The sequence below is a fragment of the Lepisma saccharinum genome, chromosome 2 (genome assembly GCF_977018435.1).
Source record: "Lepisma saccharinum chromosome 2, izLepSacc3.1, whole genome shotgun sequence".
Taxonomy (NCBI): domain Eukaryota; kingdom Metazoa; phylum Arthropoda; class Insecta; order Zygentoma; family Lepismatidae; genus Lepisma; species Lepisma saccharinum.
In genome coordinates this window covers 90,793,735-90,811,103 of record NC_139230.1, presented here as the reverse complement: position 1 = coordinate 90,811,103, position 17,369 = coordinate 90,793,735, and the positions used below count along the sequence as shown (strand labels likewise).

At 36.4% G+C, this 17,369-nt stretch overlaps 2 protein-coding genes across 3 annotated transcripts in view; both read left to right on the top strand.

The window, feature by feature from the left end:
* The window catches only part of LOC145984088 (uncharacterized), a 501,971-nt gene that overhangs the window by 244,595 nt on the left and 240,007 nt on the right, over window positions 1-17,369 (top strand). The window lies entirely within an intron of this gene.
* LOC145984315 (uncharacterized) overlaps window positions 6,296-17,369 on the top strand; it is a 136,783-nt gene continuing 125,709 nt past the window's right edge. Inside the window, exon 1 of the mRNA XM_083117973.1 lies at window positions 6,296-6,367. The gene's annotated coding sequence lies outside the window, so the exon portion shown is untranslated. The remainder of the gene's footprint in view (window positions 6,368-17,369) is intronic.

The following is a 17,369-nucleotide window of genomic DNA, read 5'->3' as shown; positions in this document are numbered from 1 at the left end:
ACAAGCAGCAACAAGGATAAACAGAAACCAACATGGAATTCAGAAAGGGACATCAATAGCCACAGCCATAGCAAAAATAATAGATAGTCAAACAAGCTACCTCAGATATGAACCAGCAACATACCTCAGATATCTAGCAGCAACAAGGCATAGAATAGAGTAAAACAGGACATGCTTATGGAGAAACTCAACAACATAGGAATAAAAGGGACAGCCAACACAAATACGCTACATCATACATAGCCCCTGCGAATAGAAAATTAACAACATCAGCAGTAACTACTTATACCTGCTAGAACAACTAAGCGACTATAGTTAATCAGAAAAATACATATTTTCACGAACTAATTTACCTCTACGATAATAATACTGTACTAGCAGAATGCCAAGGCTTCAAAAGATAGCTCCCAGAACAAAGTACAACGTGGAGTATAGGGTCACATGCAAATGATTATTCAAAGGAGCTTCGTAGATCAATAAGACAGTAGCGATTATTCTAAGTACTGCAACTTGACAGAAAATAGGAAACCTACACAAGAACATCAACACAAAAAGGAAAGATACTTACTACCATTACAGCACCCACTCAGTATCACAAAAGACCATGCAAAATATTCTACAACAATCTGCTTCATAACATAAAAACTGCTAAGTTCCCTACTGCAACTTGACCGAAAATAGGAAACCTACACGAGAACATCAACACAAGAAGGAAAGATACTTACTTCCGTTACAGCAGGCACTCAATATCACAAAATACCATGCAAAATATTCTACAACAATCTGCTTCATAACATAAAAAACTGCTAAGTTCCCAAAAAGTATCCAATCAATGAAAGAAAACTGGTTGAAAAGGGAGAACTCTCTACAGTCTCACAGAATTATAGGAAAATAACAGCAAAACTTGGAAGCCTACACACTCAATAATGCTCAATATGCATACACTTCACATGCAATCCCCTGCAAAAGGCACATAGCAGCCTCTCATCTGAACTTGGACACCAAAAACACCACTTTGGGATTACTAATACTCATAAATACTACATTGCCTGCCCTTGTTTGAATAGCGTCGATGCAAACTTCATAGCAAAATATTGAAAAACGTCAGATGTATGTTCGTATAAGTGTGTAAATGTGTGTGTGTGTGTGTGTGTGTGTGTGTGTGTGTGGTGTGTGTGTGTGTGTGTGTGTGTGTGTGTGGCGTGCGTGTGTATAAAAGAAAATATATGTGTATTTACCAGAGAGTGGTCTTACATAAATTGATAAAAACAGCAATATAGAACCTGATAGAATAGGAAATAGTAAAAAATAAGGTTTTTAACATGCCAAAGTAATTAGTTTAGATTGTTAATTATAAGAAACATAAGTTAATTACAAGAAATATAAATGAAATGCGCTAAATAAGTACAATTGTTTGGTTTGAAGGTAGTGAATATATCGAATTTGTGCAAAAGTTTGCATTATAACCAGTGAATTAAACAACGTTTGCATTAGAATATCACAAAATAGCATACTTATTAGATTAATAACAAACTTTCTGATGCAGTAAAGTATTGACTAGGGCTGAATGATTCAATTACTGTAAAATATTAGTCTCAGATTGAAGTAAATAAAGTGTAAACAATACCATTTGTTTGTGAAATAGGGTTGTTAATTCCTCTGATAGCAGAAATATCAACTTGTACCAGTAAATTTGAGAGTTTTAGCAATATTTGTCCTGAAATGGATATAACTGTAACGTGCCAAATACGAAATATTTAAAAAACAGTACAGTATAACCTCAATTTTGAAAGCTAACAGTACTCTAGTGTTTCTACATAGGCGTCTGTAGTGGTAAAATAAATCCAGTCCTTAAGATTTTTGGCCATCCATTCATCCTCAGCGTCACGATTAGTCACAAAAGCAAAAAAAAAAGCGAAATCTTGTGGATGTTATAATTTCTACTTTTCATGCAATCACATACACTATAGTACTAAGTTTAGTGAATTTTGGCGTCTTCCTGATTGGTCTGTTAAAGTTAGTAATCAATAAAAATATGCTTACATAGAAAAAATCCTGAAATAGTTGGATTCTCAAAAGTATGTACAATCAGTGTTCTTGCTACATTTAGCACCTAATAAAGTATAAATTGAAGTCTAGTTAGTGTTGGGCTGTAAAATGTTCTGGTACATGTAAGTTACTTGAAATAGCAAATATTGGCTGTGTAACTGGTAAAGCCCTCAAAAAATCAACTTCGTTTCCTCGTAGTACTCCCTGAAAGTGCTTCTTGCACGCTAATAAGGCTCTGGCGTGTGTTCCTATGCCTCCTACTAGCCTCTGTAAAATTCATATTGACCAGTGCTTAACCATTCAACATGCTGTAGAGCCTAAGCTTTAAGCTTCAGTCAGTGGAATTTAGTTCTCAGGGACATATAGTGAATGTAGAATAAAAAATAGAAGCCTCGAATAATACAGCATAACAGATACAAATAACCCCTGGTATTAATCAAACACTCAAAAAGTCAATAGTACTTGAAACGTACCCGAATAAAAGACTATAAAGGTAAATAGCATGGTAAGAAAAGTTTGGCAGGTGGACTTAAGAGCCACGTAGTCATCTGCTAACATCGACTTGTCCTGTGATTTGTCATTATATTGTTAAATTGTTATATTTAAGGGATGAAAGAAACAATATTAATAAACATTCAGTTATAGTACTCTTGGTAAAGGGTTTCAGTGCTTAGAGACATAATAATTTTAGTTACAGTAAAAGTTTGGCCTCTTATAAGTGCAAAAAAGTACAAATATTAAACATTTCATACAGTTTATCTAGAAAGCAAAAGCAAAAATACAATAACTGCGCAACATACTTAAAAAATAAGCAAGCCATGATATTCTAGTGGGCCATAATAAGACTAAAATATACTCGAAAATACTCTGACATAAGGTTGACGGCTATCTGAGATCAAAATTTTCAAGCTTTCTCTCATGCATAAAGTGGCTCTAGGAATCACTAAGCCTCAATAAAAATGGAAACATGCAGTAAAAGCACTTGGAGAGTTGTGGTGATCACATCATATGAAAAACATGCAAGAACAAGAATATATGGAACCCTACTCATATATTTAGGAAACTTTACCTACCCTAACAGTAAGAAAATACCGAGGAAACTCTAAAATAAACAAACTTTCCTACGAAGCAAACCAAAAATAGCGTAGTGGAAGTCAATAAACCCTAACAACAACAACAAGATTCAACAACTACATCAAAACAAAAACAACAACAATAATAATACTAATAATAATAGTAATAATAAACTTTGTGGGTACAGTTTTACTTAAAAGTACTTCTTCCTTAGTGATTAGAGAAATTTTTTAAATAAAGAACAAAACTCAAAGTTAAAAATTAAAAATATAAGATACAAAAGGCAATAAATAGAAAAAATAATAAAAGAAGTTGAAAAAATTATCTTTGCAAGTCAAAATTGCAATAAACACTTCTGCAAGAATAGATGAAATTGTGATATTAGAGTAAAAAATGGAAATAAACTTTTAAAATAGCAAGTTAAAAGTTGAAAAATGTCTTTGTGAGTCCAAAATTTAATAAAAAATGTTGCCTGAATAGAAGAAATTGTGATATTAGAGTAAAAAATGGAAATAAACTTTTAAAATAACAAGTTAAAAGTTGAAAAATGTCTTTGTGAGTCCAAAATTTAATAAAAAATGTTGCCTGAATAGAAGAAATTGTGATATTAGAGTAAAAAAATAAACCTAAATTTCAGCTAAAGTTGAAGAAACACAGTTTGTGTGTCTAAATTCCCATGCGAACTCTTGCTTGAATCGTTCAAATAGCGTTTTCTGAGTAAAAATACACAAAAAATGCGAAATATTGTCTCTAACAGTAAAAACATCTGGTCAATTTTACATGAATCCTGATGTTTATAACCCAATAATCAAATGGGCCGTGGTTCGCAACCCAGAAATAAGAGCAAATAGTGGATCGCATCCACTTTAACCTGTAGATACTGGAACTGAATGTTCCTAGTTCAGCCAAATTCATTACGCCTTAGGTTAAATAGTCTTTGCAATGTTACAAAAGGCGGCAGAAATACCGCGTAGATTACTTCCACCAAATAAAATTGGAACCTCAAAGAAAATCAATACTCGTGTGTAAAAATTTGGCGACACTTGACTGCCATTCAACTTCGGAAGAAGACCAAGCAATGGGGGCCGTAACAATAGAGAACCTTTTTTCCCCTCACGTGTCCATGAACGCGCGCGGTTTGGGGGTGCCGATGAATGCAACCACATAACAGGTTCTTCCGTAACAGGTTAATATTAATAACATGGATTCTGCTCGCATACTTCGTTTTCATATAGGATACATCGTTCAATTTCTTCGCCTTTAAAGCGAACATGTGTTATAATATCTTCTACCTCCGATCGAACGCGTCGGCACCGGTTGAATACGGGTAAATCCGGATCCTTAATTATACCAAATATGACTCACCACCGACGCCAAAATGGCCGGAAGTGTCTTTTGTACATTAATGGAAAAAACCATTAATTCCAAGTTCCCACATCTGTATAAAGCACCCATGACTCATATCCGGCAGAAACGCATTAATAAAATACAACAATAGTGTTAGAATAGTACGAAAACGAACTCCATAATAGTGTCTTTTGTACCTTAATGGAGAAACCATTAATTCCAAACTCCAACGTCAGTATAAATCATCTGTGCCTCATATCCGGCAGAAACGCATTAATAAAATACAACAATAGTGTTAGCTTAGGTCAAAAACGGAATACATAATAGTGTCTTTTGTGCACTAATGGAAAACCATTAATTTCAAACTCACACGTGTGCATGAGTCATCGATGACTCATCTCCTCCTCCACCCACGACACGTGGCGCTAGATTAAATAACAATAGCGTCACCCCTCCTCCACCCACGACACGTGGCGCTAGATTAAATAACAATAGCGTCACCCCTCGAAAATGAATAAAAAAGCCATTAATGTCAATTAAAATGATGATTTATTGCTTTCATCTCGTTCCAATTCTACTAATAGTTAGGGTTATAGTTCTTCTAATGTGTGGAAATGTATGTGTACGAACATTTGATTTCTATGGTGAAAAATAAGTGTTTAAAACGCGAGGAAAACAACGAGTACTCAGTTTTATCTACTGATCGTATTTAGCGCTGCAGTCGAAGTGCAATTCGAAAGACGTGTACTCCCAGTCCACGACTTGAAGACCGCACTCCAAGACCATACTTGGAGGATGCTCGTTTCGGACACGGCCTGATTTTCCCATTGCAAAGGGTAACTTTAAGAATCGTGACAGTAGTTTCGAGTTCGGTTTGAGTTGTTGTTTTAAGTCCACTTTATGCACAGTAAGGCTAATCGGGACTGGACCTACAGTTTAAAGTGGGATCCGAACCAATTGTGCCTCCACCGGGTATCGAACCCGGGACCCCGCGATTACAAGGCAATGATGCTACCACTGCGCCATGGGGGAGGCCCAAGAATCGTGACAGTAGTTTCGACACAATAATGTGATGTATATCGTACATCAATGTAAGGATGATATTTTGGAGAATACGTCTATATATAACATATAGCCTACCACAAATGAGAATTTAAAGAATAAATGGAGTTGGAATATGAGAAAAGCGAATGTCAGAAACGAATTCGATCCAGAATCGCAGCTAATGAGCGCCGCCGCCCGTTCAATCGCCTGAGGCTGCTGGGCTCCCATCATCCATAGCGGCAACCTCACGGACTTGAGAGAGGGCGAACTTCGGTCAAGCCTCGGCTGTGCATGATTTTCTTACTCCGGTTATTTTTTTACCTCATTCTCTGTGATATATAGTCGTATTCTCCGAAATTTCATCTTTACATCGATGTACGACACGCATCATATTTTTGTTTCATAACTGCTGTCACAATAATTAATACTACCCTTTCCGATGGTAAATCCTGTTAATTTGAATAGGAAGAAAACACGTTTGCCCGTTGTTTAGACTCAATTCCAGCTCGTCGTCTGCTTGTGACGTCACCACTAATGGACTCTATGCGCATTCAACCTTCCCTTCTCGCACGGCTCCTGCGGATACATAGGTGTATTCAAGCACTTGAATTAAGTAACAGAAGAGAGTTATGGATACGAAACTGGAACCTAATAAATCTCTCACATTTTCCTGAAACAGTCATTTTTCATCCAACTTGGCTTTACACTAAATACTACTTCCGAATTTTCCTGTTCGAAAGTTTGGCAACCCTGAATGGGTGAATGTGATTGGTTGAAAGTTTGTTATACCAATATTACAAACGAACTGCTGGAAAACTGCAGAAGTTAGTGCCGAAGTGACAGTAAATGTGAGGTAAATGCTATTTTCTGGCTATTTGTAATCTAAATTTATGTAATTTTATGTACGTTCATATCTTTTTACCGGTTTATGAATAATTTGCTATGTCTGCCACTGATAGTTACAAAGTGGCGTTGTTATTTTGTTCCATTTCAGTATGAATATGTGCAGTGTATGTAATCAGTTCTAGTTGTTACATCAAACAGCGAGTTTTATTTTGCATACACAAGTAAGTTTAGTTAATCAAAATACTTATCAAGAAATAAAGTAGCTGCGGAACAATTTCACGAAATTGTATTGATGTCAGTGGGCACCGAATGATAGACGTTGGTTATGTGTAATATTAGTCAGATTTCTTTAAGTGGAATCATAATTTTGGAATTAAGTTTGTTATTAATGGTACATCTGCCCCCCTGGTAAAAATTTACTATCCTTCGGACACCTCTAATTTTTTCGTTTCGTCAATTTTGGACATTCGTACTTACGTATCTGCTTCATGGAACATTCCTGAAGGTGTATCACCGTTGTTTTGATGAAATTAGATCCTGATACTAACACGACACCAAATTTAACTATGTTTCCTAACCTAACAGAACTAACCTAACCACGTGCCAATGGTTCGCAATTATTTTAAATTTCTAGATCCTGATACTAACACGACACAAAATTTTAACTATGTTTCCTAACCTAACAGAACTAACCTAACCACGTGCCAATGGTTCGTGGGGCTAGCGCCAATGGTTCACAATTATTTCCAATTTCTAGATCCTGATACTAACACGACACCAAATTTTAACTATGTTTCCTAACCTAACAGAACTAACCTATCCACCTGCCAATGGTTCGTGGGGCTAGCGCCAATGGTTTCCTTTCTTCATGACCCCGTGTTCAATTAGAAAATCCACTGGATCCTCCGCACCCGGTACAAACTTCAGACAGTTCAAAACACTGGATACCCAATGAACATGAACAAAATACAATCACGACGCATGATGGTGTACGCGCCAGACACTATTCTCCGTCGGAAAATTAATTTTCAACGAACAACATGAATTTCAACTATGAAACATTCCCACATCACACAAAACACCTTCCCGATGTTCGACAATGCTACAGGAACTTATTACGGTAAGTAGTATCTTCTGTAAAAATAAATAAATGTGTCCAAAGTAAAGAAATCGACAAATGTCACATATGACTATATTCGACTTTTCACTAGTAACCAGTAACAGCACAAAACAACATCAGTATTCAATAAACTTTGGGTATGACTTAAGATTACCAGACCCATCTCCGATTTTCGGCCCAAGATCCTTTTGTTTTATTGCGATTTCATCATGCTACGAATGCAATTTTTACATGCTTCGATTTCGATGTACGTCTGTTAACACATACTGTGGAGTTTTAGCGATTACTTAAGGTTTTGTTCAATATATGCTTTCGTGGTTAGGTTCCCTTAGCATTAAAATAAAGTCCCTAAATGAAATCTGCTAATGTCCCGATTTACTATATTCATATTCACTATATTATATTCATTCCCACGCTTCTACGATATTTACTGTCGCTTGTCGACTCTCTTGTCCATGAGACGTGCGTAAGGTAATTTTCAAGTTTTTTTTTTTCAACATAAATAACTTTATCGAGTCCAAACAGTGCTCATTACTTTGAGGAAGGTTCAAATTTCGTGTGACAATGATTTCCAAAATTCTACGATAATTAGTCTTTGTGCTAGGAGAAATCATAAAACAATCGGAACCGTTACCATTTTACCTGAGTACTATTCATATTTGTAGAATTCTTATTGAAGTTTCATGTTGGCATAACAGCTTAACGATAATGAAATATGGGAATTGTAGCTTTCCTGGCAATGTGATTCAAACAAGTGTTCTCAGGATACCAGACAGGTAAGTCAACTCCGCCCCATAATAGTCATATATTTAACCCTACACTGGTCTCGATTTCTATATTCCCTGATGATGAGCAATGTATGTGCTCGAAACATTGGAAGCCAACATCGACTAAACTTGGTTGCTAACCCGAGAACACTTGTTCGGATAACAAAATATTTTCTTTTGCTCATTATTTATCGCAAGATTTTGTGTTTCGAGTACTTAAAGAACGAAATATATGTACCTCATATATTACTACGACCCCAAATTTTAACTATGTTTGCCTAACCTGACCTAACCTTACCGTGCGTGGTTCGTGGGGCTATCCGTGAATGGTTTGTGGGGCTACGCGTGCATGGTTCGTGGGGCTACCCGTGCATCGTTCGAAGGGTTTAAGGCTAATTGAGACCAGGCACCATCAAAAAATGTCAGTTTCGTAGCACTTGGGTGACAAATTTTAACCACAGAATCGTGGTCAAGTGTCCTAAATTAGTGAGTATGCGAAACATGAACGAATATTTAATATTTACCCAACCGATACTGACTAAAAAATGCCTTTTTCAAAGCAAAAGGTAAAAGGTAAAGTGTTCCCCTGTGCTTAGCACCACACCATGAAGGCGTATAGGGGGTGTGGGGGTAACGCCCCACACTTTCTTGATCCGGTCGTGAGTAGGGGCCGCTTCCAACGTTAGAAAAGTTCCTGGATTTGAACCGGCCGGGGATCGAACCCGGGACCTTGAGCATGGTAGTCAGACGCGTTACCGACTGAGCCACCGCAGCCACAAAGCTTACAAAAAACTGGACATTATCTCCTCCCTTCAAAGATGCCATCTTCCTCACATGAACAACTGAATGCTCCCTACACCCTTGCCAAACTTCCTCCACACTCCACTTAAATAACTGTATCACATTAACATATTTCTGTTCTGCCATTCTTCCGTGCTGAATGCTCTCGAACTACCCACGCAACAGTGTGGCAACGCTGTAGACAAAGTAACGAGTTGCAAACGTAACTTGTTCGTATGAGAAAACATGGTTTCCAATCGTTGTTTATGTATTGAGAATCATCGTGGTAATTCACAACATTATTTTATATCTTCTACATGTTAATTTACAATTTCTACACATGACCACCAAATCTTAACTGCAGATACGTCACCAGGACTACATAATTAGTATTAGAATTATTAACGAAATTATACCTTTTTTTGTATTCTAAAATCACAACCTTCTTCACATTATTTTGCAAGTTTCACACGTGAGCGCCAAATGTTCACTGCAGATTTGTGATTAGGAGCCCTAAATTATTCAGTATGCAAAATATGAAAGAAATTGGGAAAATGTCCGGTATTGTAAAATCATACCCTAATTTTGTTTCCCAATCTTCAAAGTTTGTCTGCAATCTTTCTTGCAGTAATTCAGTTTCAATGAAGTCTGTCTTGTAACTTTCTTTCCAAATTCTGATTATTCTGATGTAAATTTTCCTGCGATCCCTTCTCATGTTGGCTCAACCTCAATGCAAATCAGATAAAATATGATCAATTTTGGGGTTATAATTATTATCCAAGTATGATTTGAGAGTAAACTGATTGAATTCTGCATCACATGCTTTACAGTAATAATCATCCTTCATGGAGTTGAAGCTTACCCAGTGAATAACTCTAAGGCCCTCATGATATATATGTTCCCACTTCTTGAATGACTTGCATTCAGTCATTCACGTGCCAGTAATTTGGCCTTGCAATGTTAACAGATACAGACATTGAACCACACAAAAAATGCATGTGCACCATAATTGGTTTAGAATTAGACAATCAGAGCTTTGGCTGAGGTGAGTTTTAGCATATGCACACCACCTATAAATATTTGCAACTGTGGCTTTCAATGGAAATTTCTCTTCTGTGGAATTTGATTGTATCTTCATGATAATATTTGAGTTTAATTCTTCATGTGAGAGTTATAAATTACATGCTGCTGACTTGTGGCACAGATATTCGTATTTTGTGAGAAATTGGTGATGATACAGTTGTCAGTAGTATTTTTTTACTATGTTTACAGTCATTACATATCTTGCGTATTGTCGAGTGTTGTTTACATAGACTAATTTTCATCTTATTAATTTGTAGCACCAAAAAAAAGACAGGAACAAACAGGTTAAAATTTCTAAGACTTTAAAATTCTTATTTGGTGTCAGTGCTCAAGCTGTGATTTTATAATTACAATGTCAAGATGATGCACTTCATTTTTCCTACATGAATTAAATTCTATACCATGTCTACAAGCACATATTTGGGGTTTCTACAGATGGGAAACCACTGAAAGCTAGGAAAAGTAAGATAATAGTGTACAATCACTCAAAAATGTGGAAAAGTCAGAGAAATGGATGATATTCAGTGAACAACTTCCCCCACATTTCATTGCGCGAAAGCACACCCGCGGCCATGATTCCGGCAAACGTTTCACAGCACAGATGGAGCGTGTTGAAAACACGTTCGATAAGCATTGCGCTCACAGCTTTTGTGGCAGTGATTCAAGGTACAAATATAACGATTATAAATCAAATATAGACTTTCAAATTAGATTATATACCAAACATAGACTTTAACAATGACCAGAGTATCTAAAGAGCTGCTATTTGCCACAAAACAACATTGTATAAAGCTATGTAACATACGAAAAAAATACAGGACCATGGAGCTTACTTCTCTTGGAATCAATCGGACCTAGCCGGTAGTGCAGTGGCTAATGCTATCCCCTTGTAATCGAAGGATCCGAAATTCGATTCCTGCTGGAGGAAATTTTTGAAGAAAATTAAAAATATATTTTTTTTAAAAATTGAATTAAAACAAACTTTGTCTTGTGAAAATGATATTTTATAGAAATATTCCGAAGTACAAAATTGTTTACTATATTTATTAAGGCCGTAACGTATTACCATAACCTAACCTTACTATTCTATGGTATCACTTTCACTTTTCGTATGTGTATGGAGACAGGCATAGACAATATGCTGAAAAGTATATACAAGTATACGCAATATGCATACTTCGAATGCACCCGCTGATTGATACGCAGTATTTCAAATTTTCTGTGAACGTTATTAGAGATCGTACAGCAACCACACGGGTTGCAAAGCATGCAGATGTAAAGAGTAACACAAAAGTCATATATCACTAGCCATAAACAGGGTACTTGCCTTTAAAATATGATTCATATCTCACCCCAGATTGGAAAAATCACTCCATCTTAACCACTGACGAAACTGTATAAAGGTATGATGTTCTCTCACAATTAATGCATAAACAATGGTGCACACACACACACATACACAACACATTAATTCACCAAAAGGAAACTTCATTTGAAAATATACAATAAATACAATTAAAAATGTTAAACATTGGGTCATTTTCATGCACACAGCATTTGCTTTGCTTCACGCTTGCCGGACTGAGTGCCGGAGCACATGCAGTTTGGCCAGATTTCCCATCATGCTCTCCGCTGCTGACGTCACATTGAATATCATCCATTGAATCACTTTTGTGGTGAAAATTACGGACCCTGCTAGTTTTTTGTTTGTAGATATAATGTAAAAAAATATTTTTGCATTGAGTGGAAGAGAAAGTCACTTTTCTATTATTACTACTGAGAAGCTAAAGAAGTAATGTTTTCGCAGCCACTAATTGTTGGCCAATTGAGAATAGAGATTGAAGGGACTAAACTGCGGTGTGTGGGGTGGCGAGGATGTGAAGCGGTGCAATTTTGACAGCCTGCCAACAAAGTAGCCAGCAGCCATTGTTGCCCTTTGTTCGAGGTCACGGAACTGAAAAGACCAGTGGTGACTGGTGGTCTTGGTCTATGAGTGTGCACCTCAGCCTCGCATCCAGAAGTGTTGTTACCCCACCTAATTATTCCCACCTGTTTCTCCTAGTTGTATTGGAAATCCAAGTTATGACACACCTTTTACTGATAATGAGATGATAGCAGAGTTATATTTCATGAAAATTTTTAAAAATAAGGTTTATTACAAATTTGAAATGACCCCGTGGTTTATTTATTTGATCACGAGACAAGATGAGTTGTTTGGTCTCTTTCATAACCTGTAGAAAATTCAGCATTCGACGACCTGACAAAATCTCTCACAATGCTATACCAATAAACTGTTTGGTTTGTAAAGGATAATAATATTGCCTGTATTGTGTGTAATAACCTGTTTTTAATAATGTATATTGTATTACTTCAATACAAATATGTCCATCAGAAACCCAAGTTTAATGCCATAAAGATTTCACCATACACTTCAGTTAATTACCATTTTTAATATACTTATTCAATTTAGTCATTGTCTAGAGGATCCTCGAAATCCTAATCAAATACAACTAGTTCTTGCCAGAACCTTTGCACAAATTATCTCAAATCAGTGACACATTGTATAAGTTACAGATTCTCATATGCACTGAATAAAAGATTGGATTGACTGTTCTATGACAAAAATACAAGATTATACTCTGATTATTTAAAATTTTCATTGAACTTTCAAATGCAAGTGAGAGCGTCTAAATGACACCAATTGCTATGACATTATGAATGGTTTTAATTCAAACCGCTGCCATTTTTAAAGTATTTTTCCGGCACCTGTATCAATGTATTCCACTCATTCCATCTGGCATTGCATTGTTGAATACACTTGTCACTACATGCCATGTATGAGCATATATCAAAGCTCCATTCTATTTGCAACCTGTTGATCCCACCCTCAAAAAAAAAACTAAAACAGATGGAAACAATAATATATCTGCTCTTTTTCCACAGTTGACTACAAAATATCAAACTTCTGTTTCTTCTGCAGTTTTTTTGTTCTTGTTTGAAAACATTCTTCTTCCCTGGCAGATCCACCCAGAACTTGTTGACAAATACATTCTTTGTTTCTTTATACTTAGCTAAGGCAGCTCATTGTTGCAATGCAACATTTTGTTTACAGTTCCGATTTTGGGATCAGCTGTTTCCCCTTTCCTACCATTTCCTCATTCGGATTTCTATGCTATGCTCAGAACAATGTTAGGTGAGATATATCAAAATTTCAGTTTCTAAAAAAAATCCCTCAATTTGCAATGACGTATGGCTTGCTCCCGTCTTTGTCACACGGTAAGGAATGGAGAGATTGCAACACTACATGATGATGAGCTATATCTCAATTCTTTGTCCAAAAGCCCACTGATCCCTGCCATAAGAGTCTTTCATCTTTCTCTACTCACCATTGAAAACAGCACCACAGAGGTGTTCACTTTGCAATTTTGTTCATGGGAACCTCATTTGACGCGTGAGAAACTGATAGAAACTCTGACATAATGAAGTAAATCAAAGGTTATGTGGCCCAGGAATGGTTTTTGATGTTTTGAAGAAATTGTGCATTGCACATTTATTGGGTGTGCGAATGGGCAGCAACCGCTACTGCTTCAGATGAAGTTACCGCTCCACTGTTGTTTTCTTTCAAGTCAGATATGCATGAGATTCATTAATCGATTTCTGTGTTTCGTGTTATATCAGTGGCATACTACAGGGTATAAGGTGTGACCTTCCACATAGTACACCCTGGACTGCATTATGCAGATGAACCAGGCTCTGGCGACTGGCCCTATTGCCAGTATAATTCTGTGTTTTGTCCTTGTGTGCTGAGTGCCTCTTAACAGGTCAGAATATTTTAGTTACGACACGACATTACAGTTATATTATTTTAGTTCTGGTAAGTAGCTGGACCCCATATAAAGTGATGGGTGCAATATAGCGTACGTGCTGACACACTCAAAATTTTGAATTCAAATTCAAAGTGGCATACTGTATAATTTCTATACAATATCATTCATTTTATTAAGAACACTAAAGGTAATTACTCTCGATTCCTAACTATCACAGCTAGGAACTCCAAGTATTGCTGAGTAAAGGTGTTACATCAATCTTAGTAGGACACCAGGTAACAAACAACTTGAAGGAAATAAAGAAGTGCATCGACCTGGTATTTACGACAGCAATCCTTGTACTACAAGTAGTGATAGTGCTAGATCGGTTGCATACTCTCCTCCAAGAGAAGTAAGGTGTACACCCGGGCGCAAATATAATGGTAGGAAAAAAAATTGCACAGCCGAAAATAAGTTGGCAATGCTACGCACACCGAGGCATTCGTGATAAGATGCATGAGGAGCCTCAAGCAATGTTTTCTCAGTGCTCAACTTCAGTACCGAAGGTCATGCTACATGTCAATTGGCAACTTTCGATAGCATGTTGTCTGTGTACACAGTTCTCCCCAAATGCCTGTTTGAAAATGATTTTGTGTTCACGTTTATTTTTTCCAACGTAGTTCTGACATTGCAGTAATGTTACAATTTTTTTTGGTCTTGTTTTGCTTTGCTTGTACCAAGACATGATTACAATTTATCGCAACTATGAAGATGGATGATAATTAGATTAAATTGATAAAGAGAAACTACAGAGATAAAACTCCATGCTGAGACCAGGACTCAAACTCTGAAGCAAGAGCGGGGAAGTTTAGTCACATCGTTCTAACTCTCAGCCGTGAGTTAGCTTATAATTATTTGTAATTGCTAAGGAATATTTTATCTTATCTACATGCGTAACAGCTGTGTTGTTGACACTTTATTTATGAGTGGTATTAGATCGAAAATTAGTTATTTGGGGACAATCCTCTTTCTGTTTGATGGGCAGTAGGGGGAGGCACATCTCGTTCATAACCGAGAAACAATCATAGCTTACAATTGAAGTGTGACGAGCAAAACACTATTTTTATTATATGTATGGAGATCAGCTGGATATGGCAATTGTGACATACAAGTTTCATTTTTTCATTATATCTAAATTCTATCCTAATTGATAATCTCGAAACAGCGCAAAATGTTTCCTGATTTACGCGAATTCATAATAATTAAACTACACTGGACCTAAATTTTTAAAATGTTAAATCTGGATGATTGATTTTGTGCCTCTCAACAGGAAATTAAAATATACATACAATACTCATTCACTACCCAGCAGCAGCTGTAAATAAGCTAAACTTGAAATGAAGAGGTAATATTCGCGATAGGAGATGCGTTAGGTAAACCAAATATGTAAGGAAGATGTTCAAGTTTCTACTGTATGTGAAAATTTGGAGGTGTGGTTAGCACAGCGACAACAGAGATTCCAGGTTTGAATACCGGTCTGCAGGGCTCAAAAAATCCCGGTCGCCATGGCGACTTAAGATTTCAGTTCAAATTGCAGTATAGCGTAAGTTAGCAAATGATTTTTTCTTTTATCAACGTTGTGAACATTCCATAGAGTCCATAACAATTTTTACCCTTGTCCCCCCAACACCCCATTTCCTGCTTCCTCAAATGATTTAGCTATGTTTTGAATACCATGATGCTCAGCATCTTATACAGTGTGTTTCAAAAGTTGCACAACCCAAACTCTGGAAATGTATATCATGAAAACCGTAACAGATATTTACACCGTGTTTTCTGCATTATAAAGTCTCATCCATTGAGATATTTTCAGTGCTTAAAATTATCAGTTCACTCCGTACAGAAAATTATATAAATTAATAACTAACGGAAAGCAGCATTCAAATTTTTCCAGAAATTCCACAACTTCTGAGTAAGAAAAATGTGTAAGAAATTATCATAATTAGACATTTGATGACTGAAGCCATGTCAGTCTGTCATTTGCGACAATCTATCCCATCATGTTATTGTTTTTAACTTTTGTTATCTTTGTTTCTACTTTATATTGTTTCAGTGTAAAATGGAAAATAAGACTGTATCTGAAACTCTGAGTAAATAAATAAATGTTGGTCATGTGCAACTTTTGATGAATTTTTGACAGGCGATTTTATGGGTTGAGTGAAAAGTGCCAATTTTTGGGACATATCTCCATATATGGCAACACTAGCAGGTCAAAATATTGCCAACAGTCGCATGCAAGATGTGTCTAAATATTGGCTGTACATTTACGTGAAAAATCGTAAATCAAGATTTTGTGCCGAAATTGGACTCTTGAGAGACTCTTGCCCCTGGTTACATTGAATTCTCTTCGCTCACTTTCACAGCTACTGTGCCTGTTTTTTAAATTTATTCAGCATGGCGTATTCATTGGAGCAGTGCATGTGCATTGCTGAAGAGTATTTTACTACTTATTCTTACACTGATGTGCAAGAGGTTTTCCAATAAAAATGCCCTGCTTTTTCTGTACCTCACAAAGCAACTGTTTTACAACCAGTCAAACAACAAATGATCCCACAAATTGTTTAAGAGTTGGTATTTATTGTTGAAAATCAGTTCTCAGATGTTTTCAGCAAATTAACAATGTTTTTTAAAATAATGTAATTGCTTTTATTTAGATAAATGCTAACATAAATTTATGAGCCCAGTGATAGCCTACAGGATTAGTTTAGTGCAAAAAATCCAGTGTCAATATATCTTATGATTTTCATGGTATCTTATGGTTTGGATTGCGTGACTTTTGAAACATACTGTAGTATGCACAATTGCTAGTAGGTGGTTTCATGGTGCCTGATTTTCAGAGCTGGCTCCTAGCTTTGAAGACAATTTTCAGAGCACTGCCGGTCTGGGCATTGTTTTTTGTTTGTCCACCTATCATATCATCACTCTTCTTCATCATCGTGATTACTCAAAAGTGGCAGAAAAATGACACCAAATACCAAAAAATTAAATGTATTTGAAAATTAGAAGCTCCTTTCAACACATATATTATCTGCAGATCCTGCAACAATGCAACTTACGTTCAGTAACTAACTGCCACAAATTTTGAAGAAGTAATTTTTTCAATTCCACTTTGTGCACAGATAGGCAAATCTGAATGAGAACTACAGTTTAAAGTGGAGTCCGAACAAATATGTGCCTCAACTAGTCATCGAACCGAGAACTTGTTGATTGCAATAAGGCGACGTTTTGACTGCGCCATCATGGAGGCTCTCTTTAGTCAGTTACATCTGCATAGATTAGCACAAATTGATTTCAAACATATTTCATACACTAAATAGAATTAATTATCACCACAGATGGGAAATTAGTTTAAGGGAATATGGGAAATGCGAGGAATATCTGTCGCCCTTCTTG